The sequence below is a fragment of the Camelus dromedarius genome, chromosome 29 (assembly GCF_036321535.1).
Source record: "Camelus dromedarius isolate mCamDro1 chromosome 29, mCamDro1.pat, whole genome shotgun sequence".
NCBI classification, from domain to species: Eukaryota; Metazoa; Chordata; class Mammalia; order Artiodactyla; family Camelidae; genus Camelus; species Camelus dromedarius.
In genome coordinates this window covers 17,281,497-17,306,361 of record NC_087464.1, presented here as the reverse complement: position 1 = coordinate 17,306,361, position 24,865 = coordinate 17,281,497, and the positions used below count along the sequence as shown (strand labels likewise).

General features: G+C 43.1%; 1 protein-coding gene across 9 annotated transcripts in view; it reads right to left on the bottom strand.

Annotated features, from left to right (window-relative positions):
* Positions 1-24,853, bottom strand: part of ZNF592 (zinc finger protein 592) — a 48,485-nt gene extending 23,632 nt beyond the window's left edge. For 2 of the 9 annotated variants that reach the window (XM_064480614.1, XM_064480613.1), the window contains exons 1-4: positions 24,756-24,853; positions 20,000-20,161; positions 10,189-10,297; positions 5,938-6,021 (exon numbers count right to left, since the gene is read on the bottom strand). The gene's annotated coding sequence lies outside the window, so the exon portion shown is untranslated. The remainder of the gene's footprint in view (positions 1-5,937; positions 6,022-10,188; positions 10,298-19,999; positions 20,162-24,755) is intronic. The other 7 variants (XM_064480615.1, XM_064480616.1, XM_031440605.2 and 4 more) reach the window with 7 other exon arrangements.
* Positions 24,854-24,865: the final 12 nt, after the last annotated feature.

The window sequence follows — 24,865 nt, the reverse complement described above, 5'->3', positions numbered from 1 at the left end:
GAAATACCAGTTATCTTAACTAAATATGGGCTGGCAGACTATCTCACTGAAATGAGATATAAAGTTACTGGACAACAAATGATTGTCTTGTAGAATAGGAAGTGTTGGAGGGGAATATATTGGAAATAAGTGGAAGAAATCAGCCTCGCAATACCAGAAGAACTGCTATGCAGGATGATCGCAACTGTAAGGGAACACCTGTGTGATATTTGCTTCATAAGCTTCTCTCCCCCACCGCCTTTTCTTTATTATTATTATTTTTTACTGTCTAGGAAAAAAAGATTGAGGGAGAAGGGTGGATAGCTAGGTTGTCTTAAGGAGCTGGGAAAAGCAGGTGGGGGAGGAGGAGGAGTAGTTGGGGGTGTGCACAAGGATTAGCGAGGAGGCAACTATTGTCTAACTCAAAGTCACAGGGACTTGAAGCAAGATGTCACATCTGAAGAAAGTAATGTTCTCCACACAGAGAAATCTCAGGGACTGACTGAGAATGGTCAGAGGAAAAGGTATCTTTTACTAGGAAAACCAGAGCTAATAAATGGTATGGCAACTCAACATCAGCAGCAGGAAAAACTTTTATAACCTTTGAATTTTAAATACCAAAGTTGACACTTTTAAAAGCCAAAGATCAAGCCTTGTTTTCTGGTTAGCCTTAGTAAGGGAAACTAAAACAGCAGCAATCGATACCTGTGAATAAAGGACTCACAGGGAACCTAAGTGTTTGTATTTCTTTAAACTTTGCTCTAAAGTATCACACTGTTTATAAGAAGAAAACAGAAATTAATCAAAATGTAACCTGTTAAAAAAGCAAAAGAGAAACTGTAAAGAAAAAGACTATGAATAAAAAGTTCTATTCATCAAAAACTTGCCAGCACATAGTTAAAAGACAAACAACCAAAAGGAATATTTGCAACTTATGATAGTTACTATCATTAATATCTTTATTAATATATAAAAGGTCCTTTAAAACTAGTTAGTAAAAGATAAGCAACATATTAGAAAAATGAGAAAAAGTGATGAGCAGGCAATTAAAAAAAGAACAACCACAAACAGACAATTAATACATAACAAAAGTTGCAACCTCACAAGAAATTAGAGAAATACAAATTAAAATGAGAAACATCTTTGACTTATTAAACTGACCAAGATTTTCAAAAAATAATAATCCCAGTGCTGGCACAGATGTGGCAAACTGAGCATTTTGAAAGTATCAGAAATTAACATAAGGTGTTTAAAGAGGAATTTAGCTATGTGTACATAAGGCCCAATAATTCCACTTTCAGATATTTATCCTAAGGAAATAGAGATGTATGTGATAAAGATAATCATTATAGAATTATTTATAACACAATTATTTTATAATAAAAAATGAGACACAACCTGAAGTTCCAACAGTAGGAAACTAGTTCTATAAATTATGGTATATTTACACAATTAAATTCTAGGCAGCATTACAGTTCAATATTTAAGGCTATGAGAAATGCTCTTAATATAAAATGAAGGGAAAAGGATACTGAAATGTATACATAGTACCATCTCCATGTAAAACAAAAAATGTTAAATATAGTTTTCATGAGAAAGGCTGGAGGAATACTGTAAAATGTCAAAAGTATCTCAACAGATGATGAGATTTTTTTTTGTTTATCTGCATTTTCAAATTATTCAAACTACTTCTTTCAAATTGTACTGTTTATGTAATTTTATTAAATTATATTTTTAACATTCAAAAAGAAGAAAAAATTAGGCAGGCCAGAAAATTTGAGAAGTTTCTTACAGAGGAACCTAAAAATCATTACTATACAACTCTTAAAGCACGTCTGGCATGACTCAGCAAGGGACTGCCTGCTAGACGATCAGTGAAGCACCTTAACTAAAATTAAAGGTGTAGTCAAAATAATAAGCTTCAGCATACGCCAGTGTCTGCAACTGTTGCAGGCAGCCAAAGTTGAAAACAGCAAACCACAGACAGCTGCCTGTCTTGCCTGGGGGCAGTACCCAGGACCCAGAGCCTGGTGATGGCCCCTGCCCCATGTCCAGGAACATCATGGCCCACCCTCCGGAGCACTCAGCAGGGCTCACCCTGAAGCACCTAATCAAGCAGATCCAGGCATGGTGAGCTTACCAAGTGGTCTGGAGTGGCCTAGTCAACAGGGAAGGCAGGCTCACCAGTTCTCTGGGGACTAAGCTGAGAGCAAATTTCACTCAAAGGTGGAACCATGCCACAATATGTGCAACCCCCCTTGTGGGTAAAGAACAACTCCAGGACTGACAGATTGACACTATGTGCTCTCTCAGGATAAGTTTCTATTCAGGGAATATCTGGAAACTTAAAAAAAAAAAAAAAGTAAATATAAATTCCCATTATTTTTATTATAGGGTCTACTAGTTGCCCAGGAAATTTTACCAAACACTTAAGAAAGAGAATCAACTGGGTGAGAGGGAGGGAACACTGTAATTGTGAAAGGGCTTCATCAGGCCTAATTAACCTATTAGAATTCTTTGAGGGGATACAAACAATATGATTATGGCAGAACAGTAGACAGAATTTCTATAGACTTTAAATGTCAAAATTCCACCAGAAAACAACAAACTGAATTCCATGTTGTTGCTGTGAGGGTGAGTGCATGTGTCCTTATGTGACTGTCCTTTATGGGGAACTATGAACAGTGACATTTTTTAACCCACTGAACAGTTCTGGGCTGGAGCTTAATGTTTTCATAAACTGTCTAGAATGGTAATTCCCCACCCATAGGGGTCCCAATTTCATAACCACAAATGTGTTTCCAATGAGCAGCCATTAAAAACATCACTACTGAATGAGAGTCCCTGAAAAACTTAATTTGAAAAGGAGGTCTTATACTCAAAATGCTTTGGGAACCAATAATCTAGCAGAAAAACATTAGGCTGTAGGATTCATGAGGAAAGAAGCTTATCTGTCTCATTCATCACTGCATTCTCCATTAGGTACTCAATAAATATTTGTTGAAGCAATAAAATAAAACCTTCAAGACTGCAAATGGCCTTAAAGCTGTTCCAGAAATCAAAACGTGAAATTAAAAGACAAGTTCTCACGAGGCCATATGAATAGGAGAAATTATGGCAACGGTGCATCAGTGAAGGCAAATGTGAAGGAACATTTAGGGAAAAGCAATTTCAATTATACATTTAGAATAATGGATTCTAAGCTAAACTGTTCAATAAAGAGGTATCAGCTTAGACTGTTCCCTTAAGACACCACATTGCATGTTTCATTACAAAAGGCTCAGAAAATACTGAGCATTTTCAGAAAGGATATTGGAAACAAAATAAAACTTGTGATCCTGCCCTTATTCAAAACCACTTGGCAGGGAGGGTATAGCTCAGTGGTAGAGTGCATGCTTAGTATACATAAGGTCCTGGGTTCAATCCCCAGTACCTCCATAAATAAACAAACAAACAAATAAACAAACCTAATTATCTCCCCCCTCAGAAAAAAAGCTGCTTAAAAAAAAAAACCCACCACTCAGTGTCCAGAGTGAGATGTGCTACACAGTTTTGGTTCACCACACCTTAATAAACACATACCAGCGTTGGAAGAGGTCCTGAGAAATGAGACTGAGTAGATGGGAGAGCTTTCTAATGAGAACTCTATTTTATCCTGAAGAGATACAGATTTAGGGGAAAAGGGTAGGGGGTATAAATGAAGTAAAGATTTGTTCATCAAACCTCAAAACACTAGAGAGGAGAGGGCAGTATTTTTAAAGTTTGAAATAAAAGTTTTAGACCAAAAAAAAAAAATTACTTTATCCATTGGTCAGAAAATATACTGAAATTGTTACCACTTAAATGTAAAAATATAGTAACGTCCATGTTTATTGAAATCTAGAAAAAAATGTTAAAGGCTAAGGAACTAAGAACAAGGTATTGTCACTAAACCCATGAGTTTTCTTTCTCTCAGCATTGAAGCCTCTGAATTTCAAATGACGTTAAACTTGGTTATCTGCGTTTCTTATCAATATGAAGTTCAGTGAGACAGATTAATAAAAGTTCCCTAACAGGACATCAAGGAGGCAAAGGCACTCTAAATTCAAGAAAAATCTGATCTCTATTCAGTATATTCTGTTTAATGAGACATGGAAGCAAATAGTATGTCACGGATTTAGACAGTGAAAATAAAAGACTGCATGCCTTAAGGAACACTGTGCTGTAAGACAACAAAATTAAGTTTCCTTGAATTTGCCATTGCTTGTTGGATGAGGACTAGAAAGAAAGGATGTATACATGTATGTTTTACAACATGTAAGTGAGCTCTTTACCCTGCTCCCCCACATGATTGAATATGGCTTGGATATTGACATAATCTGTGTTCAATTATTGTTATAACAGTTAAGAGTTTAAAAATGGATAAATAAAAGTTATCCTCAGCTTTCTATTTTAGAAGCAGCATTCCCGGGGACAACAGAGCAAAAAATAACTCAGGCTGTATGAAACAGAGAGAGAGAAAGAGAAAGGGAGAGAGAGAGATCACTTGGGAGACACTAAGAAAGTACCTGAGCTGGTTCCTAGGTGGGAGAATTTCTGTACCAGGAATGGAAGAGGGCAAGGGGGAAGGAAGCACCAGAGTAAGCTGCTGCTCCATGACCTGCAGGAGGTTTCGTCCAGACTCTGGCTGGAACACTGATCAGAAAGAGACACTGCTTCCATGGTTGGTAGAAAATGTTGCTCAGTGAAACCTTAGCTGGATCAAAGGAAATGGAAAAAAAGAGTTCCATGTTCCTGGACCCAGAATGAAGCCCCAGACTGGGAATAGTAGAGCTAAAAGAAAAAGAAATTATGAACCATAGAAAACTAGTTTTCACCCTTGTGCTGTCACTGATTACCTGTGTGAGGATCTTGGGCAGGTCTTGGTTTAATACATAAAATTAAACTAACTTGAAAGATCTCTGAGTCCTTGAGCAGGCTAGGCTACAACAGCTGGGCAAATTAATCTAGAATTATTAGATTTCTATTGGATAAAACTTAACTCCTAAAGTGGACAAGCAGACTGCCATATACATACCACTGCCCTCCTGAATACACATCTTAGGCCTGCTTGTAGGTCTGACCCCAAGTCATAGGTATTCTGAATCAATCCAATGCTTCATTTCATGAGGCACCTGGTATTCTAATCATTAGCAAAAACTAGCATAAAGAGATTCTCAGCAGGATACAAGAAAACAGGTACCTCAATGGACTCAGGCAAAACAATAAGGCATTCCACTTGTCTTCCTCTATCTAGTCTTGGCCTCTCCAATGCACACTTTGCCAGAATGGCTGCTGTAAAACACTTATCTGATCACAGAGATGTCCCTGCTCAAAATCCCCATCACCTTCAGGATAGAGCTCAAACTCCTCCTAGCATGCAGAATCCATCCCCACCTGGTCTGTGCCCACTTCTCTAGCCACTTCTCAGGGTACCTTTTGGTCACTGGTGGTTCTCTCAGACTTTCTCATGCCTCTATGTCAGAGTCCAAGCTGTTCCTCCTGACTGGCCCCAAACACAAAGTAGCCTGAGAACTCCTTCTCATCCCCAAGCTCCTGCCCCAGGGCCCCTCCTCCTGGATGCCTTCTTCTCCTCCCGTCATCTGTGGTAGCACTTCCCATAGCGGGCTGGGATCCTGAGTTTTCTTATCAGTCTGTGAGCCTCTCCAAAAGTGTGGTCATGTCCTTACCTATATTTTCAGGACCTAACACACCTGGCACCTGGTGGCCTGTGGGCTGTCACTGCCCCCACCCCTCCCAGAACCATTCTGAGAGGCCCCTCCAAACCTCTGATTGATGCCCCTGCCCCTGCCTGCCCTGCTCCAGGTGCCCCTCACCCAGAGGCAGCTTTTCTTCTCCCCCTCCAGGCCCTTCCACCCCAACCAAAAATTCCATTTCCCAAGAAGAGAATTACATTGCAAGCATTCTAACAAGACTCACAGAATGTTAGAGCTGAAGGGGACCTCAGAAATGACCTGGTCCAGTGGTTTCCAAACACCCGTCTGCAGACTGCTGCTGGACTGACTGCAAAAGAATAACATGGGGGAGTGACTTTAAAATGCAGAACCCCACGCTCCACTGTGGAAATTCTGATTCAGTAGTTCTGGGGTGGATCCCTGCATTTTGAAAAAAGCTTCCCAGTTGATTCCAGCGCACTGGTCTAGTCGAACCTCTTCATTTTATACATGAAGAACTGAGGCTCAGAAAGGGGAAGTTCAACCATCAAACATTTACCAAATGCCAAGATGTATGCCCAGCACTGGGGACACAAAGGGAAGGCACACACAGACTCTGTTCCTGAGTGCCCCCCATGCAACCCACTGAAAACGCCCAACAGCCACACACCTGTGGGGGCCACTGGAGGCTCATCAAGGGGACACGGGCTTCCTACAGGCAGGGAAGGGAGGACTTTCTCTGGCTGCCCTTGTCAGAAGCCACCTCACCCTCCCTTGTACTCCCTTTTGTTTCACTTATTCCTCCTCATGGTGTAATTTTCTACCTTTACTGTAGATATTTCAGTAAAACATTCCCTCTTCTGCTGTTTCAATAGACATACACTAAATTATTAACTAGTTGGTATCCCCTCCACTCCAGACTTGGATGTCCACTTGGATAGGCATCTCAAATCCAGCATGTCCAAAATCTAACTCTTGATTTCCTCCCACAGCCTTTCTCATTTCAGTAAACAACAACTCCGTCTTTCCAGTTGCTTGGGCTGAACCCTGGCATCCCTGAGTCCTCTCCCTCAAACCCTTCACCCAATCCATAAGCAAATCCTGTCAACCCTGCCTTCAAAATATATCCAAATCCAAACATCTCTCATCTCCTCCAACTACCTCCTTTTCAATTCCCACAAAAGCTGCCTTCCTGTTCTTGCTTCTATCCTCACCTCCACTACTCCCTCTCAACACAGCAGCCAGAGCGCTGCTTTTAAAACATCCACTACATCATGTTCCTCCTCTCTTCAAAACCCTTCAACATCATCCCACCTCACACAGAGTAAAATCCAGTCTTCACCCCAGCCTACAGGCCAGGATGATCTTCTGTCTCCTCGACCTCTCTCTGTTGCCCAGTCTGCTCCAGGCTCCTTACTGCTCCTCAAGCCTGCAGGGCATGCTCCTGCTCAGAGTCTGCATTCCCTCTGCTTGGAATGTTCTTCCCCCTCAGACCTCTGCGGGCTCACGCCTCACTTCCTTCAGGTATTTTTCAAACATCACTTTGTCAGGAGCCTTCTATGACCATTGCGCATAAGATACCAATCCCCACCCTCACCACCTCACCATCAAACTCTGTCCCTTTAGTCTGCTTTGTTTTTCTTCACAGCCGTTATACCACCTGACACATAATACAATAGCTCATTTATTGTCTGTTTATAAGCTCCAGGATGCTTATTAGAAGGTAATCCACCATTAGAAAGTTCTCATCTGTCCAGAGGTAAAATTGTTGAAGGGTAGTCACAGATTCCTAAGCAGGCTTATTACCAGTCAAGCAGCTGGCTAACCTGCAATGTTATTTGTGTTTTGCTTTTTAAAACTTTTTATACATAGAGAGATCTTGAGTGGTGATGAGACCTTGCCAGTGGGAAAGGGTCTATCTGAAGGAGCACTTGTCTATGAATCTTGGGCTCCTGCAGGGCTGTTTAAGTTAAATATTTTATTGGTGGAAAGTGCCTACTGGCTAATGTCCCCACAATAAGGTCATCTGTCTTGAGGATGGGATCAGTGTGACGCTGGTGGAGAGAGAAGGCTGGCCATGAGAACCACAGGGAAGAAGAGGGCACAGGGTGGTATTGAGTCTTAAGAGGCTGCAACTCTTTGAATATAGTAAAAACCATCGAATCATGCACTTTAAATGAGTGAATTGTATGTCATGTGAATTATATCTCAATAAAGCTGCCATATTTTTAGAAAAGATAAAAGGAGAAGAGGGGATAGGACTGAAAGAAATTGGGATCGTACGAGACTGTACAGCTGACTGAGATGATACAAATGGAATCGAGGCACAGGCAACAAAGTTCAAGCAGAGCTAAGAACTGAGATAAAAACCGACACTTGGTAACCTGTACTCCCTTTACCTTTCACTATGTGCAAACAGATCTCAGCGCTAACTGGGCACTGCACTGTGTTAAAAGGGAACAAGACCCAGAGACAGAAAAGACGGGAACAGGACTCCTCTTGTTCACAGGCTATCCTTGAGGAGTCCCTCCCACTGAGCTTTGTAAAAGCATCATTTCTTGGTGGTAGGGACCCCCAAATTTAAGCAAGAAGTCAGTAGTCTCAGTCCTGCTGGGAACCAAGTCTCCACTCCCTGAACAAAAGGACCCCAAACAAGAAAAGGTAGCCATTCCACAGAATCACTATTTCCCTGTCTCTGGTCCCCTTGTGTTTGGTGGCTCTGAGTGCATCAACCTCATCTATCACAGGCAAACTACAGTCCCAAAGATCCCAAAATTAAAAGCGGGAATGGTGGGGTGGGGAAACATGTTATTAGTCTTGGGGTATCTCTGCAGTTCCCTTAGGTCACCGAGGAGTTTAGGAGCTGGTGAGTCAAGGGCCTGGTAGAGGGTTCCTCCCCAGGTGTTCTGCTTTCACTCCATTTTTCTTTTTCTTGAACCTCCACACACACATATATACATACTCTTCTCCTTCCCATCCCTCTACCCTCCTACTCCTTCCTCCACGCCCCTCTCCAGCCCTCTGTCCTTTTCTCCACGGCCTCCTCCACTCTCTCACACGCATGTTCTTCTATAGCCCCTTCTTCCTCCCTCTTCTCTCCCTTCCCTCTCAAAAGAGATCTGGCTGGGCTCTTTGACCATGGCTGCTCAGACCTAAGGGCAGTCAGCCTCCTGCAGGAAAGCAGGGCACCAGCCAAGGCAAGCTTTTGTTTTGTTTTGTTTTGTTTTTTGTTTTTACCAACAATCCGGCATGGCAATGTACCCAACATCCAGGTATTCACATGTGAGCCCACTGTCTATGTCCCTGGTGACCCAAGGGAATGACAGGGAATCATGATCCAAAGGAACATCCCTGTGTGCCCTTCTACCATCAGACAAAATGGAATATTAAAAGTGCTTATCTTTTTAAGATATCACCTGTGAAATGTTTACAGATAAAATGATGTGATATCTGGGATTTGCCTCAAAATAGCACAGGGCAGGAGGAAGCGAGCAGGGAGGGCATATATATATATATATATATATAAGTGAAATAAGATTGGCCATGAATTGATAACTGTTGGATCTGGGTGAGGAGCACGTGAGGGGGTTATCATATTATTTTCTCTACATTTGCACATCTCCGCACACTAGGGACCAGTATCTCGGATAGTGGACTCTATGGATCCAACTGCATAACCACCAAGGTCACACCCATTAGGATAGCTATTATCCAAACAAAACAAAACAAGACAATCCCAGAAAATAACAAGTGTGGCTGAGAATGTGGAGAAACTGGAATACTGGTGCATTGCTGGCAGGACTGCAATATGGCCACTATAGAAAACAATATGCAGTTTCTTAAAAAAAAAAAAATTACATGTAGAATTACCACATGATATAACAATTCCAATCCTAGGTATATATCCAAAAGAACTGAAAACAGGGTCTCAAAGAGGTACTTGTATATGTTTATAGCAATATTATTTACAATACCCAAAAGGTAAAAATAATCCAAGTATCCATCAATGGATGAATGGATAAACAAAACATGATATAAATATACAAAGGAATATTACTCTGCTTTAAAAAGGAATGAAGTTTTGACATATGCTAAAACATATGTGAAACTTAACACATTATACTAAATGAAATAAACCAGATACAAAAGGACAAATATCGTGTGATTCCACTTACATGAGGTACCTAGAGTAGGCAAATTCATAGAGACAAAAAGTAGAACAGCGGTTACCAGGGGATAAGGGGCAAGAGAATAGGGAGTTATTACTTAATGGGTACACGGTTTAGTTTGGGATGACAAAAAGGTTCCAGAGATGGATGGTGGTGATAGTTACATGAATATACTTAATGCCACTGAACAGTATGCTTAAAAATGGTTAAAATGGTAAACTTTGTTATATATGTTTTACCACAATTTTTAAAAATATTAGTAACTACCAAGGAATATTTTTAAAAAATCACTTGTGTTCAAACTCTCAGCTCTTCAAGGCCAGCTCAGGTCAGCCTAGACATCATACCTCAGTGAGGCTCTCAAAACAAGGGTGTGGTGAGTGTTGCTGGGGGTGCAGAGCTGTGGAGAAAGGAATAACTTCTACCTAGGCACATGGTCTAGTTTCCAAACACCACCTAAGGAAAGAAGAAAAATAAAATGTTTTTTAATAGGCCTGAAGGTTAGAGTGAGTTAACAATAATAACAAAAGTGGGGGTCAGACCCTGAGAAAAATCTCCAAACATAAATTCAAAGCAGGCCTCAAATGTAGTCAAAGATAAAACTTTTCCCAGTCCCAGATCCTGTCCCCTTCCCCTATTGTAGTGTGGTGGTCCAGAGCCCAGACTCTACCTAGGTTCAAATCCCAGTCCTACCACTTACTAGCCATGTGACCTTGTGGGTTTCTTCACTTCTGTGTCTCAGTTTCCCCCTATGTAAAATGGGACTGTTATAGGAATTAAATGAGTTAATACTTGCAAAGCTCTTACAACACTGCCTTAAACATAGCAAACACATGTGTTTAAGTATTATGCCACCAAGCTCAGTGGCCAGCAACCTTTAGCTCATCATCTTTCAGAGTGCCCCTGCAAACTACTGCTTCCCTAAACATCAGGCTGATTGGAAGCATGCACGGGGGACAGACACTGGGTAAGTGAGGGCCAGATACTCCTCCTCACAACTCATCCTCCAGTGCTCAGGAGGACTGCTGATGCAGAGGAAGCAGAGGTCAGGAAGTGGGCAAGGGGACAGCGGGGCAGGTAGGCTGGGAGAAAGTCACAGGTAGGGGAGAGGCAGGGAAGGGACAAGCACCAAACAGGGGATAAGAATGAGAGAAAACACAGGAAATGCTGACAGAATCCACTTCTTAAAATCTAGGTGGTTCTTGCTAAAAGAGAGAAAAGGCCACAACTAGAAATAAGAAAATTATGAAAGGGAAAAGCTCTCCAACAAAGGCAAACATGAAGTTAAGGTGGGAAACCATCCACACACAAACTAATAGGGAAGTTAAAAGACAAAAGTAGTGAAATCATCTGTATCCACAATAAGCAGTGAAAGGACACACAAACCATTAGATATAAAAGATGATATTAAAACTGGGTGGTCCTGTTGAACATCAGAATCACCTCGGGAACTTTGGAAACTACTAATGCTTGGCCACAACCTCCTAAGATTCCAATTTAACAGGCCAGTGTGGAGAAACTGATTAACAGTCCATCAGGTACAAGTACCCACAAATGACAGAATAAAAACTCTCTTCTAATTCTACTCATTCTCACTCCAATTCTGCATCCCCTCACTTGACTTCATTTTTGTCTTAACTTTGACAGGTCAGCATTTAGTTTGGATTCTACATAGAGAGATATAGACAACATTAAGGAAAAAATTTAGAAGGGACGAGAAGGAAACTCATTATCCCAATTCTACAGAAGGGAAATAGAGAAAAAAAAATTTTTTTTTTCTCTGCTGTTTTTCCTTTTCTCATTTTGGACCTCCACATTTCAAAACATAAACTAACCAGCAGACACCATGCTGTCCAAATGAGAATAAAGATAGAGATCAGGGGAACAGGTAGGGGGCTGTCTTCAATCTGATGTTCAACGTAAGTTAGTTCTAAGATGCTCCAATAAGTGTGCCTCATTATTGATTCCAGGGTAACCTCAGTTCCTGCAGACACTGGATTCTGTTGTGTTATTCACACCGCCTCTGTGTCCAGTAACACAGCGTGGCTATAGAGAAGGGTTGGCAAACCTGAGCACCAGGCTTCACTGACCCAGGCTGGCTGCTCTTCCCAGGTTACCCTACCACATTTACAAACTTGGATTTATAGGAGCTTTACAGTTTATAAAACACTACTCCCACTTCACAGGGAACTCACCAGTGAGTGGCAGAACCAAGCCTAATGCTCAAGCTCCCACTTGCCTCCAAGGACCGAGCTGCCCTTCCACTCAGGAACTCTGATCCAGGAGGTCTGATTTCACATTTCAGAATTCCCAACATCCTCTTCTTCCCAAGGTGCTACTGTATACAGCACACATTTTCCTTCAGTGTGGTAATGAGACATTCACTATAACCTTTGCCATAATTATGACACACCGTAGGGTGTTGAAAGACCGAGATGAGAAAACAACGCACGGAACACTGTTCTAGATTAGAGGTTCTTCCAACGCCAGAAAGATTAACAACTGTCAGAGTGAGGAAACCATTAAATGTAAGCCGCTAACTCTACAAGCAAGGAAATGTAGGCTCAGAGAAGCGAGGTAATCAAATGAGATAAAGTATATAAACTGAAGAGTTTTTATTACTGTGAAAGATTTCTGTTATTCCTGGCAAGATGATGGGCCCTGCCTTAGCCTTCCCAGAGGGCCTGACGTCTCTTACTCCCAGTTACCCATTCAAATCTCTCCATCAAACACTGAGTCGAAGGCCAGTAAGCCTCAGACTAGTGATTCTAGCTCTGGGAGCACATTAGAAACACCTGGGGAGCAATGCTAATCCCTAACCCCACCTCAGACCAATTAAATCAGAATCTCTAGGGGATGGAGCCAAGCATTTAAAAAAAAAAAAAAAGCCCATGTGATTGATGTTGTCTGGGGTTGAGAATCACTATTTTTAAATCAAAATGTGGTCCAGGGATCACTGGCCTCAAAAATCAACTCAAAACCTTGTTAACAATGCTGACTTCTGGGCCTACCTGGAGCCTGACTCAGAAGGAGTGGAGTGGGCCCCAGAAATCTGAAGCTGTGACAGTCACCCAGTGGTTAGAGAACAACAGCACTGGCACTGAGTGAGCCCTAGCAGCCACATGTGTGCTCCAGCTGACCCTGGACTCCGAGATGGCCCGAGCAGCTGGCCTGGGAAAGGCTCCCGGATGAGTCAAACTCTTTTGCCCATGCAGAGCTAAGAGCCACGGAAGGAGCTCCACTGCTTCAGTCACCAGAAGCCAGTCACCCAAAAAAAAAAGGAGGAATCCATCGTGGCTCCACACAGCCGCCACGGGCTTCGCATCTCACCCAGAGCTGGGGCTCAGGCCCCCACTAGGAGGTACAAGCCCAGTGGGACCACCAGTCTCCCGTACCTCCCTCCTCCTCACTCCAGCCCTCTGGCCTCAAGGGCTTTTTCTCTGCTTTTCCGGCCACCCTGGTTGCTCTTCCCTCAGATAAATGTGCAGCTGCCTCTCTCACTCTTTCAGATCTCTGCTCAAATATCTTTTATCAGTGAGAATTCCCTATTTAAATTAGAAAAGCTGCCTGCCCACCAAAGCTCCCTATCCTCTATCCCTGCTTTGTTTTTTCTCCATAATACTTTTCATCGTCTCTCATACTTTATGTTTTACTTGTTTACTACCTATAAGCCCCCACACACTAGACTATGAGCTCCATGAAGGTAAGATTTTTGTTTATTTTGTCCCCTCTTATAGTCCCAATGCCTACAGTACCTGGCACAGAGCAGGCACTCAAAATTTTTTCTAGGAATACATCAGAAACACCAAGCTCAAAACTTAACTTGTACCAAAGGATCATAAAGAAGCTCATTATACCAAAATCACTTCTCTACTGATCTCATCTTGGCAGAAGCCATTTTAAAAACAGACTAGAAGCCTAATGAAACAGAAACCATTTAGAAATAAGTATTTCCAGTCAAATTAATCCAATGTAAATGGATTTGTGAGTCAAAGACAATTTGTTCTGAGGAATAGATAAAACTATGAAGACAGAAAATGAAGTTGAAAGAAGGTAAATGAACAAATGGATTTCAGATACTGTGCTGGTATACGTGTAGGTTTGGAGAAAACCTGAGAGCACTCACAACTGCTTCTGGACAGGGAAGTTTCCCTCACACCAGGGAGAACAGACGGGCTCCAATCCTAGGTTATAGGAGGTGAGATACAGGCCCAGTACATGCTTCCCACCAGACCCATCAACCTAATGAATCTGGGGAGGACCCTCCTCTTTTCTTGCTCCTACTTACCACCACCTGCTTTCAAAACTCATTTGAAACCACAGACAACATTTTAAGCTCTACCAAGTCAGGAGTGCCGGAAGCTTTTGTCAAGGCCACACAGCAATTGGGGAGAATTCTGCAATTACCAAGTCTCACTGATGTCATCTGTTCCAGGTCACGTCTCCATCTTTGTCCTTGTTACCTCTTTCCTCACCACCTCTGGTCGCTCCCCACAGTCATCCTGTATGTCTCCTCCCACCCCAGCTTCTGGCCACACTGCCCTTTCCCACTCAATTTCCACAATGCACACACACTCCACACATGCATGTATGCACATTCATTCAATGATATTAATTGAGCACCTACTATGTGTCAGGCCTTGTTTTAGTCACTGTGGATACCATGGGAACAGAACAGGCTAAGTCCCTCCCCACACAGTGCTGACATTCCACTAGAAAGAGACAGACATTACCAAGCAAATTCACATGTCAGGTAGTCATATAGCCTTTCTCAACAGCAGCTCAACTAAAATCAGAAGTTGGAGTGTCTACATTCTCAATTCTAAAGCAAGCGAGAGAACAAGCCATGTAAACATGACAGAGAAGAGGTTTTAGGCAGAGGAAGAGCAAGCAGGAAAGCCCTGAAGAAGGCAAGTACTTGGTGCATTCAGGGAACCCAGACCAGAGCAGAGGAAGACACAGGGGAAGGGCTGGGAAGCAGATCGTGGAAGGTCACCGCAAGGACTGATTTCCTCTCGTAGATGGAAGGTTGCAGGAAGACCTGCCGTGGAGGAGGACTGACTTACACTGCAAAAGATCACTCCCCTCAGCCTGTACACTTCAGCTGTCTATCATCGAGTACTAAAATCAGGAGGGACTTGTTTTCTTCTTGAATCTTCCCAAATTTTCTAAACTAAGTGTATATTATTTTTTCAATGAAGAGAATACAGTCTTCCCAACCCTTTAAGACTGAGCCCAAATTCCACCTCTGCCTCAAAGCCCCCTGTACCAGGGCTAGGCCATGTTGTACCCAAGCCCCAGCCAGGAGGACCACCAGAGTGGCCCCAGAGTTAGCAATACCTGCCTGCAGCAAGTACTGTTCATGCAAGTTTCTTTTGCTTCCCTCACTTCTCTCCTGTCATGTAGGAGCACGTCCCTTCGGACACTCTTTCCCCCAAGTGCCTGCCTGGGTCCCAGTCTTTCTCTCACTTGACTTAATTAATTTCTGGTAATTAAAGCTACTGTTTGGTGATGAACTGCTAAGAGACTGACCTCTCCCATGGGTTGTAAATATTTTAAAAGGGGACTCTAAGTGGAAATGCAAACACCTTAAGACTCAGAGGAATGGAGCTATAATCATGGAATGATAGGCACGGGGATTCATATTTTGTGGGCAGGTGGCTACTCTTTCTCCTGAAGGGTACAGGTGCTTAGAAAAGCAGTGTCAAAGGGAAACAAAGTAATGAAAGATGAAATTACAGCACCGCCTCCCTCTTCCCAAACAGCAATTTAATCCATTTTGGATACCAGAGAATGTTCCCCAGAGGTAACCCCAGTCATCTCAGAGGGGTGACCTGTGTGAAAGTAACCACCACCCTCAGAAAGAAAAGCCCCCCTAAGACACTTTTGGTCTGGAAGCAAATTGTTCTCTAATTGCTTTCAGTGGGAGAACTCCTCGAAGGCAAAGTTCATCTCACTTGATTCTTTTATGCTCCACAGAGCATCCAGCTCTGGGTTGGGCTCTGGGTGGGCCTTTCATAAGCAACTGCAGATAACTGATCAATGATGGCCCAATTGCAAAAAGGCTCCAAAGGATTTTATGGGTTTTTGTTTTGTTTGTCTTGTTTGAGGGATGGGTAATTACGTTGGTTTTTTTTTTTTTTTCTTTAAATTTATTTTTTTAAGAGAAGTACTGGGGATTGAACCTAGGATCTCATGCATGCTAAGCATGCACTCTACCACTGAGCTATACTCCCCTTCCTCCAAAGGATTTTAAATACACATAAACATTCTAAGAATAACAGTAGTATTAATCACACACCTAATATTTTTAAGGGCCTGAAGATTTATAGCCTTAATGAAGTCTCAGACAGTGAAGCAGTTTTACAACCTCAGCCAGTACAGTTCAGGTTTGGGGAGTCTGTCTAACAAGGCAAAGGCAGAGAGCAGCCCATGCCCACACACACCAGAGCCTCAGCTGGGCCAAGCCCCAGACGGATCTCAACAGCTGCTCACTGCCCACCCCTGGACTCCCTTCTCCTTTGAAAATGCCAAAGCTCTGCCTCAGATGTGTTTTCAGGCCCTGGAATAGCCCTCAGAGGCTTGCAGATACAATGGACGCCTCCCTTCAAGCCCTCTCTTTCTGGTCTCACTCTGCCCTTTGGCTTGCTAGAGAACAGTGTCAACTTCAGGAACTGAACTGGCAGATAGGAGTAGCCTGCTGTAAACTGCAGCAAACCACGGCAGTAAGAGCGGAGCCAGAGCCCACTCCATTGGCACACGTTCAGCTCCAGCTTGCCAAGGGCAGTGTGGGTAAACTGTTCCTATGCCTAAAGACTGGATGGAAATGAAGAAGAAATAGCTCCCTGCCTCACCACCAGGATAGGCTGAACCTCCAGAATGAGGGAAATTCCAGGAATGTATGCGAGGCTTACACACAGGAACCCCTCTTGTTAGCATCCCCATGTCAATGTGTGGGAGACTGAGCTCTAAGGTCCATGGGAGGGGGCCCAGGACCATGTCCAAAAGGAACGGATTTGTTAGAAGCACTCCCCTGCAAAAAACACCCAACAAATGAAACCAGAAGTCAATTCGCACTTTTCTCATCAATCCTTCCCAGATGGGTGCAGCCTTGGCTCCCTAAATTCGGGGACTATCCCAATCAGAGGTCCTGGCCTAATTTTATCTGCCTGGGAGAGCTGTCTTTACTGCACACCTAACAAAGTCAGTGACCAAGGAGGGGTGGTTAGTTCCAACGTCATACCTCTTCTACAGGGATGTATTTCTGGGCAGTTTGAGTTTTTGCTTGAGGGCATTCAATAAAATTAAAAACACATTTACCATTTGTTTATTTTTGTAAAGACAATATATAAGCCTATAGAAAATTCAAATGAAACCTACAGCCTGCATAGGACTCAATGGTGAAAAACTCAAAAGCTTCCCACTAAAATCTGGGACAAGACAAGGATGCCCACTATCACCACTCCTATTCAACATAGTCTTGGAAGTCCCAGCCACAGCAATCAGGCAAGAGAGAGAAATAAAAGGGATCCAAACTGGAAAAGAAGAGGTAAAAGTGTCACTATATGCAGATGACATGATACTATATATAGAAAACCCTAAAAGGCCCACACAAAAACTACTAGAAATAATCAAAGAATTCAGCAAGGTTGCAGGTTACAAGATTAACGTTCAAAAATCAGTTGCATTTCTTTACAATAATGATGAATCAACAGAAAAAGAAAGTAAAGAAACAATCCCCTTTAAAATAGCACCCAAAGTAATAAAATGCCTAGGAATAAATCTAACCAAGAAGGTGAAAGACTTATACACAGAAAACTGTAAAACACTGATTAAGGAAATTAAAGAAGAATTTAAAAAATGTAAAGATATCCCATGCTCCTGGATTGGAAGAATCAATATTGTTAAAATGGTCATACCGTCCAAGGCAATCTACAGATTTAATGCAATCCCTATCAATATGTCCCCCCAGGACATATTTCACAGAACTAGAACAAATCATAATAAAATTTATATGGAACCACAAAAGACCTAGAATTGCCACAATATTACTGAAGAAAAAGAAAGAGGCTGGAAGAATATCTCTCCCAGACTTCAGACAATACTATAGAGCTACAGTAATCAAAACAGCACGGTATTGGTACAAAAACAGACATATGGACCAATGGAACAGAATAGAGAGCCCAGAAATGAACCCATAAACTTTTGGTCAACTAATCTTCAACAAAGGAGGCAAGAATATACAATGGAATAAAGACAGTCTCTTCAGCAAATGGTGTTGGGAAAACTGGACAGCAGTATGTAAGTCAGTGAAGCTAGAACTCTCCCTTACACCATACACAAAAATCAACTCAAAATGGGTCAAAGACTTAAACATAAGATAAGATACGATAAACCTCCTAGAAGAAAATAGAGGCAAAACATTATCTGACATACATCTCAAAAATGTTCTCCTAGGGCAGTCTACCCAAGCAATAGAAATAAAAGCAAGAATAAACAAATGGGACCTAATTAAACTTACAAGCTTCTGCACAGCAAAGGAAACCATAAGTAAAACAAAACAACAATCTACGGAATGGGAGAAAATTTTTGCAAATGAAACCGACAAAGGCTTGATCTCCAGAATATATAAGCAGCTCATACGACTTAATAAGAAACAACCAAACAACCCCATCCAAAAATGGGTAAAAGTCCTAAACAAGCAATTCTCCAAGGATCAATAGGCACATGAAAAAATACTCAATATCACTAATTATCAGAGAAATGCAAATCAAAACTACAATGAGGTATCACCTCACACCAGTCAGAATGGCCATCATTCAAAAATCCACAAATGACAGATGCTGGAGAGGCTGTGGAGAAAGGGAAACCCTCCTACACTGCTGGTGAGAATGCAGTTTGGTGCAGCCACTGTGGAAAACAATATGGAGATTTCTCAAAAGACTAGGAATAGACTTACCGTATGACCCAGGAATCCCACTCCTGGGCATATTTCCGGAAGGAACCCTACTTCAAAATGACACCTGCACCCCAATGTTCATAGCAGCACTATTTACAATAGCCAAGACATGGAGACAGCCTAAATGTCCATCAACGGATGACTGGATAAAGAAGATGTGGTAAATTTATACGATGGAATACTACTCAGCCATTAAAATCAACAACATAACACCATTTGCAGCAACATGGATGTCCCTGGAGAATGTCATTCTAAGCGAAGTAAGCCAGAAAGAGAAAGAAAAATACCATATGAGATCACTCATATGTGGAATCTAAAAAAAAAACCAAAACAACAACAACAACAACAACAACAACAACAACAAAACAAAAAACAAAAAAAACAAAAAACAAAGCATAAATACAAAACAGAAACAGACTCATAGACATAGAATACAAACTTGTGGTTGCCAAAGGGGCCGGGGGGAGGGATAGACTGGGAGTTCAAAATTTGTAGATACTGACAGGCATATGTAGAATAGACAAACAAGATTACACTGTATAGCACAGGGAAATATATACAAGATCTTGTGGCAGCTCATAGCAAAAAAAAGATGTGACAATAAATATATGTATGTTCACGTATAACTGAAAAATTGTGCTCTACACTGGAATTTCACACATTGTAAAATGACTATAACTCAATTAAAAAAAATGTTTAAAAAAAAGAAAATTCAAGTGATAGGCAAGAATATAAAGAAAAAAGTAAAAACCACCCAATCCCACCACTCAGAGATAAGCAGATCGTACAGTAAACTCTGTCCTGCAGAGGAAGCAAACCTATTCTGAGTGAAACCTAGAGTGGTTGCTCTTGCATCTCTGGATAAGCTTGTGGATTTAGTTTTGCAGAAGACCCTTAATGCTCCCCTTGACCCACTCAAAAAAAAATTTCAAGGGGCTCCAATAATTCTGGAGCTCACAAAGAGACATAACAAAGTTATACAGACGCCCTGCCTCACACACAGACTAATTTGAGGCCAGGAGTTCAGTAGACATACTCCTTTTCTTCACGCAACATTGTGGCAGTCTTTCCACAGTCAGTCACACAAATACACATCATCATCCTTTTCATCTCCTGGAGCATGTGAATGAGAGGAAGGGGGACACCACTTCCTCTTGATACAACACCTGAATCTGACATGGAGAAAGCAAAGGACTTACCCAAAGTCACACAGTGAACAGAGGACAGCTGTTCTCTAAGTGCTGATGGGTTTGAGGAATGACTCTGTGGTGACACCAAACTCAAAACGTGTTCATCAACTTTTCTTTCAGTCATAAAAAGGATCCGACCTGTCATTTCAGCACACACATAAACACTTCTCACTGTCAAATAAAAGCGAATAGTTGGCTGAAGTAGCACTTTGATCCCTAAAAACGTTTCTCAAAATTAATAAACTATTGGATATCACATCCTACACTCCTAGGACATAAAGGGGGAGAACAATGGACCAGATGCCCACAAATGGAAACATGCACAGATTGTTCACAGACATCAACACTCAGAACTCTCTCCCGTTAAGGATATTCCTATTTTTGCAGGAAAAGAAAAAGTTAAAAGTCACATATAAAGATAGACCTTGAGATAAAGGCCTAATACAAACACTAAATATTAAAATGTTAACAGTAGCTCTAGGTTATAGGATTTATCGGTTAGTTTTATTTCATTTGTATACCTATCTGTATTGTCTAAATTTTCCACATGAATATTCTTTAGTAGAGTTTTAAAAGAAAAATAATCCACAATCTAGGTTGGTCTATTTGGGTTTTATTCTTTGCTGTAGGGAAAAATAGATTCAAAATTCTAGAGGGTCCACCACTCTTTCCAGTTTCATGGAAGCAAAAGGAAGTGTTAAGATGTAGCTCAAACCTCATGAAGATTCCAATCCAATAGGAAAGTTCACCATGACCAGGTTGAGTAGAGGGTAGGAATTATTACCTTCTCTTCTGTCTCCAGTGTGTAGGGAAGATAAAAATTCTAAACCAACCGCTTCTTCAAGCGCAACCAAAAGCCTCCCACCTCTTTTGAGAGTTCACAGACCTCTGCACCCAGAACAATTTCCAACCTATCTGTCCACAACTACCTCCCAGACCACAAAATTATCCATACCACTTGGAATATGCATACCTTCTCCAATAACCCAATTCTAGGGAATACCCCTTTCCAATATTTTATTTCTTAAAAAGTTATTCCTCCTTTTCCTTAAGTTTCACAAACACAGGATCTCACCCAAATGATACAGAAACATTCACTCTATCGATTAATAATCATTGTTAACTACACTGTACAAAGCTTGAAGAAAGATTCTGTTAACAGAAAGGGTTAGTTTTCATGGAGCCTGAGAAAAACAAAGGGGAATTGAAGAGCAAGAGTTTGTTAGTATGTCCCAGCCAGAAGTGGGGGTGGGGACCTAGGGGGGAAAGGCCATGGCCAAAGGACAAAACATCTGTCATTCTGCAGTTTCCTTCCCCGTGGCTAGTTAATGCCCTGAGTTTATGCATCAGTCTCTTCCAAGTTTGGTTAGTCAGTCTCCCTGGACCTAATCAGCTCTGAGTGCCCTACAAAACTGAATTTCAGGCTTATGAAACTGAGAACCAGAACCCACCTAAACAACGTCACCCCCCAGGATGATATCTGTCTCCACTCTCTAACTGCAACACCCATCAAGGTATGTATTAGATGTATCTAATACTCTCGAACAGGTCCTTGTGGCTTACAGAATTAAATCCAAACTTAACCTGCCTTTCACAGCTCTAACTCAGCTTCCCAGCCTCATCCCTTGACAAATCAAGCCTCTCATGCAGGCTCCATGCTTTCACACATGACTCTCACTACATAGAATGTCTTTTGTCCAGTTTATGTGCCTATAAAACTCTTACTCTTCCTCCAAAGCCCAGTTCAAAAGTCACCTTGGCCTTGAAGCCTCCCCTACTGCCCCAGACATCTCGTTCTTACTCTTCCAAAAGCTCTCGAAGTACAGGAGCTTTAGAGAACTTGTTAAGTACATTGTAGCTCATTCCTTTAAATATCTGACCTCCTCTGGATACTCTTAGCTTCTTGAGGGAAGTAACTCACATTGTATCCATAAGCCCTAGCAGTGTCAAGACTGAAATGGGAGATCAATGTTGAATGATTGATCACATGGAACATTGGCATTATTTAGAGGAAAAGGGAGGGAAAAGAAGCTTCACAATATTCAAGAATTAAATTTTATCTGTATATTTAATCTCATCCAAAATGACAAGGCTGAGAGACAGGCAGCATGGATGTTTCAAAAAATTAAGTCATTGTAGCAACTAACATTTGAGCTAAGTTAATTTGATCAGCACAACACTCTTAGGAGGCAAGTACTTTTATCCGCATTTAAGCTGGAAAAAGCTTGAGGCTTTTCCAACCAGAAAACTGAGGCATAAGAAAGATTAAATAACTCAGAATCGTTCAGTTAGCAAGTGGCAAAAGCAAAATGCAAATTCAGTAGTCTGGTTCCAGAGCCAGTGGGTCTGGAATCAGGAAGATCTGGGTTTGAATCCAGATTAAGTTACAAATGTGGCTTTGGATAAGTCATCTACCTCCTCCGAGTTTGTATACGTAAAGGGAGCAGGACAACCCCTTTCTCTTAGAGCACAGAGAAGATTAAATTAAATATGATACTGTTTGCAAAAGTCTCTAAAATTGATTCTCCCACATAACAGGCACTCCATAAATGTTAACTATTTTCCCTTCTCTTCCTAAAAGCTGGGCAAAATGGTCTCTCTGAGGAAGAGGATCCTCCCCAGCCTGCTGGAGGCTTTTCGAAGCTGATCCAGTGGTTAGGCCACTCGGGACACAGAAAGCCTTGCCTTACCTGCTTATCTCTGTCCATACCAGAGAACTTTTAAACTGTAAATATCAAGTCACTCACTTAAAACCCTTCAAAGGTTCCTAATTACACTGGGGATACAATCCAAACTAAGGAGGGAAGGCATTCGGTCCCCAAGGCTCCCAGTGATCAGGCACACCTCTCCAAAGACTTACCTCCCCTCTCCTTTTCCTCCTTGAGACACACAGGCCTCTTTCACTTCCTCCAACTTGCCAAGCTCTGTACTGCTCCACACATGGTTAACTCTTAACTCTCCCTCAGGTAGTCTCAGCCTAAATGTCACTTCCTCCAGGAAGCCTTCCCTGACCCCCCTCAACCCAAATCAAGGCCCCTATCTCTCACCACTCTCTTCACCTTTCTTTCCTTGTACTCATCACAGTTTGAAATGATTGGTTTACCTCTTCCTTCAAAGTTTCATTCAAAAGACACCTTCTTAGGAGGCCTTTCCAGGCCACTCAGATGTAAGTTCAATCCCCACCCAATAACTCATATCCTCCTTCTCTATTTTCTTTTTCTCTTTAGCACTTATTAACAGACTATATTTTATTTTATTGTCTTCCCCTTCAACACCCCCCACCCCAGTAGAATGAAAGCTTCATAAGGGCAGTTATTTTTGCTTGCTTTCTTTACAGCATCTAAAACAATGCCTGGCACATATTGGTTGCCAAATATTTGTTGTTGAATGAAATTTCAAGATTATTTATTATTGGGTCTCCACACTAGTCTATGAGTTCAAGCTAAATCATGTCTATCTGATTTACTACTGTACTCCCAACACCTAGTCCAGTGCCTGGCACATAGTAAGTGCTCAGTAAAATTTTACTGAATGAATTAAAGCCATGACCAGCAGAAAAATTGGAAAATGGTCAAAAATATGTGGGCTAGCACCTTGCTTCCTCTTCTCTTTCACTGTGTAATGTACCTGCGAGTTTGAGGAAACAGACCCCTCAAATCCCACCAAGCACCCAGCAGACCAGGCATCTGTCTGTCCACATCCTGTATGCTCAGCCACACTGTACACAGCAACAGACGCACCCTACAGGCCCTCCACCAACAGAGCTGAAGGCAAGTGGGCCAGCCTTAGGCCAAATACCATCTTATCCCCAAGTCCCATTCTCCTACTGCCAGTCCTATTCCAGGCTAGTCCTGGGTGCCAGACATGCTTCCCCGGGTGGGATTATGGATTTATTTCAATCCAGGATTTTTAATGCCACCTCTGGCTTACTGAAAGAAAAAAAAAAGTTAAAAAAAAAAAATCCCTGAGCAGCTTCAGTAATCCTGGGGTGCTCCGAGGCAGGCATACCTAAGGTCATAAGGACCCCTCCCCCTCACACGCCCTGATCCAAGGCCAGGAGGCCATCTGTCCAGCAGACGCTCTCCGTCCTCCCTCGGGTCACATTGAGCCTCACCACCTCCCCCCGCCCAGGTTGGCAGGAAGAGCCCCCTGCAGAGAGACAATTTCCACCCTGATCGACAGGCCTGGTCACCCCCAGGACCCCCAACTCTGGAGCAGGAATACCTGTCTGCTCCCGAAGAAATCTCCCCCAGGGTCAGAACTTGGGCCGAGGTAGGGGGAGGGACTGAGGGGCGCCAAAAAAAGGTCGATCCCCCAAGTGTCTGCCCCGTGACGGCGCCAGCTCTTCGGGCGGCCGGGACGGTCCGACTGACAGGGAGCCCCGGCGGGGGAAAGTGGCACCGTTATGAGTGCCCGGGCGGGGGTCCGCGGGCCGACGCCGAGGGCGGCCGCCCGTCCCGCGCAGGGAGCACAGCATCGTGCCCGCCCGCCCGGCGGGGTAGCGGCGGGTCGCGGCGGCGGAAGGGGCAGGCGGCCCGTCCGCCGGGGGCGGGGTGGGGTGGCGGCCCGGGCCCGCCAGGCGGCGGTCGGGGGAAGTGGCTGCCGCCTCGGGCGGCGAGCAGGGTCCGCCTGGCTGCAGGGCCGGGCCGCGGCGCGGGCGCAGGCTCGGCCCCGGCTCCGCTCAGCCCCGACTCGGGCCGGGGCGGCCTAGGCGGCGGCCCCAGCCCACAGGCCCCGCCCGGCCCGGCCCGCGGGGGGCGCTTACCTGGCGGCGGCGGCGGCTGCAGGCCCCGGGCTCGGCCGCGCGCGTCCCCAGCGCCGGCTGCGGGAGCCACAACATGGCGACGGCGGTGGCGGGCGGGGCTGCGGCTCCGG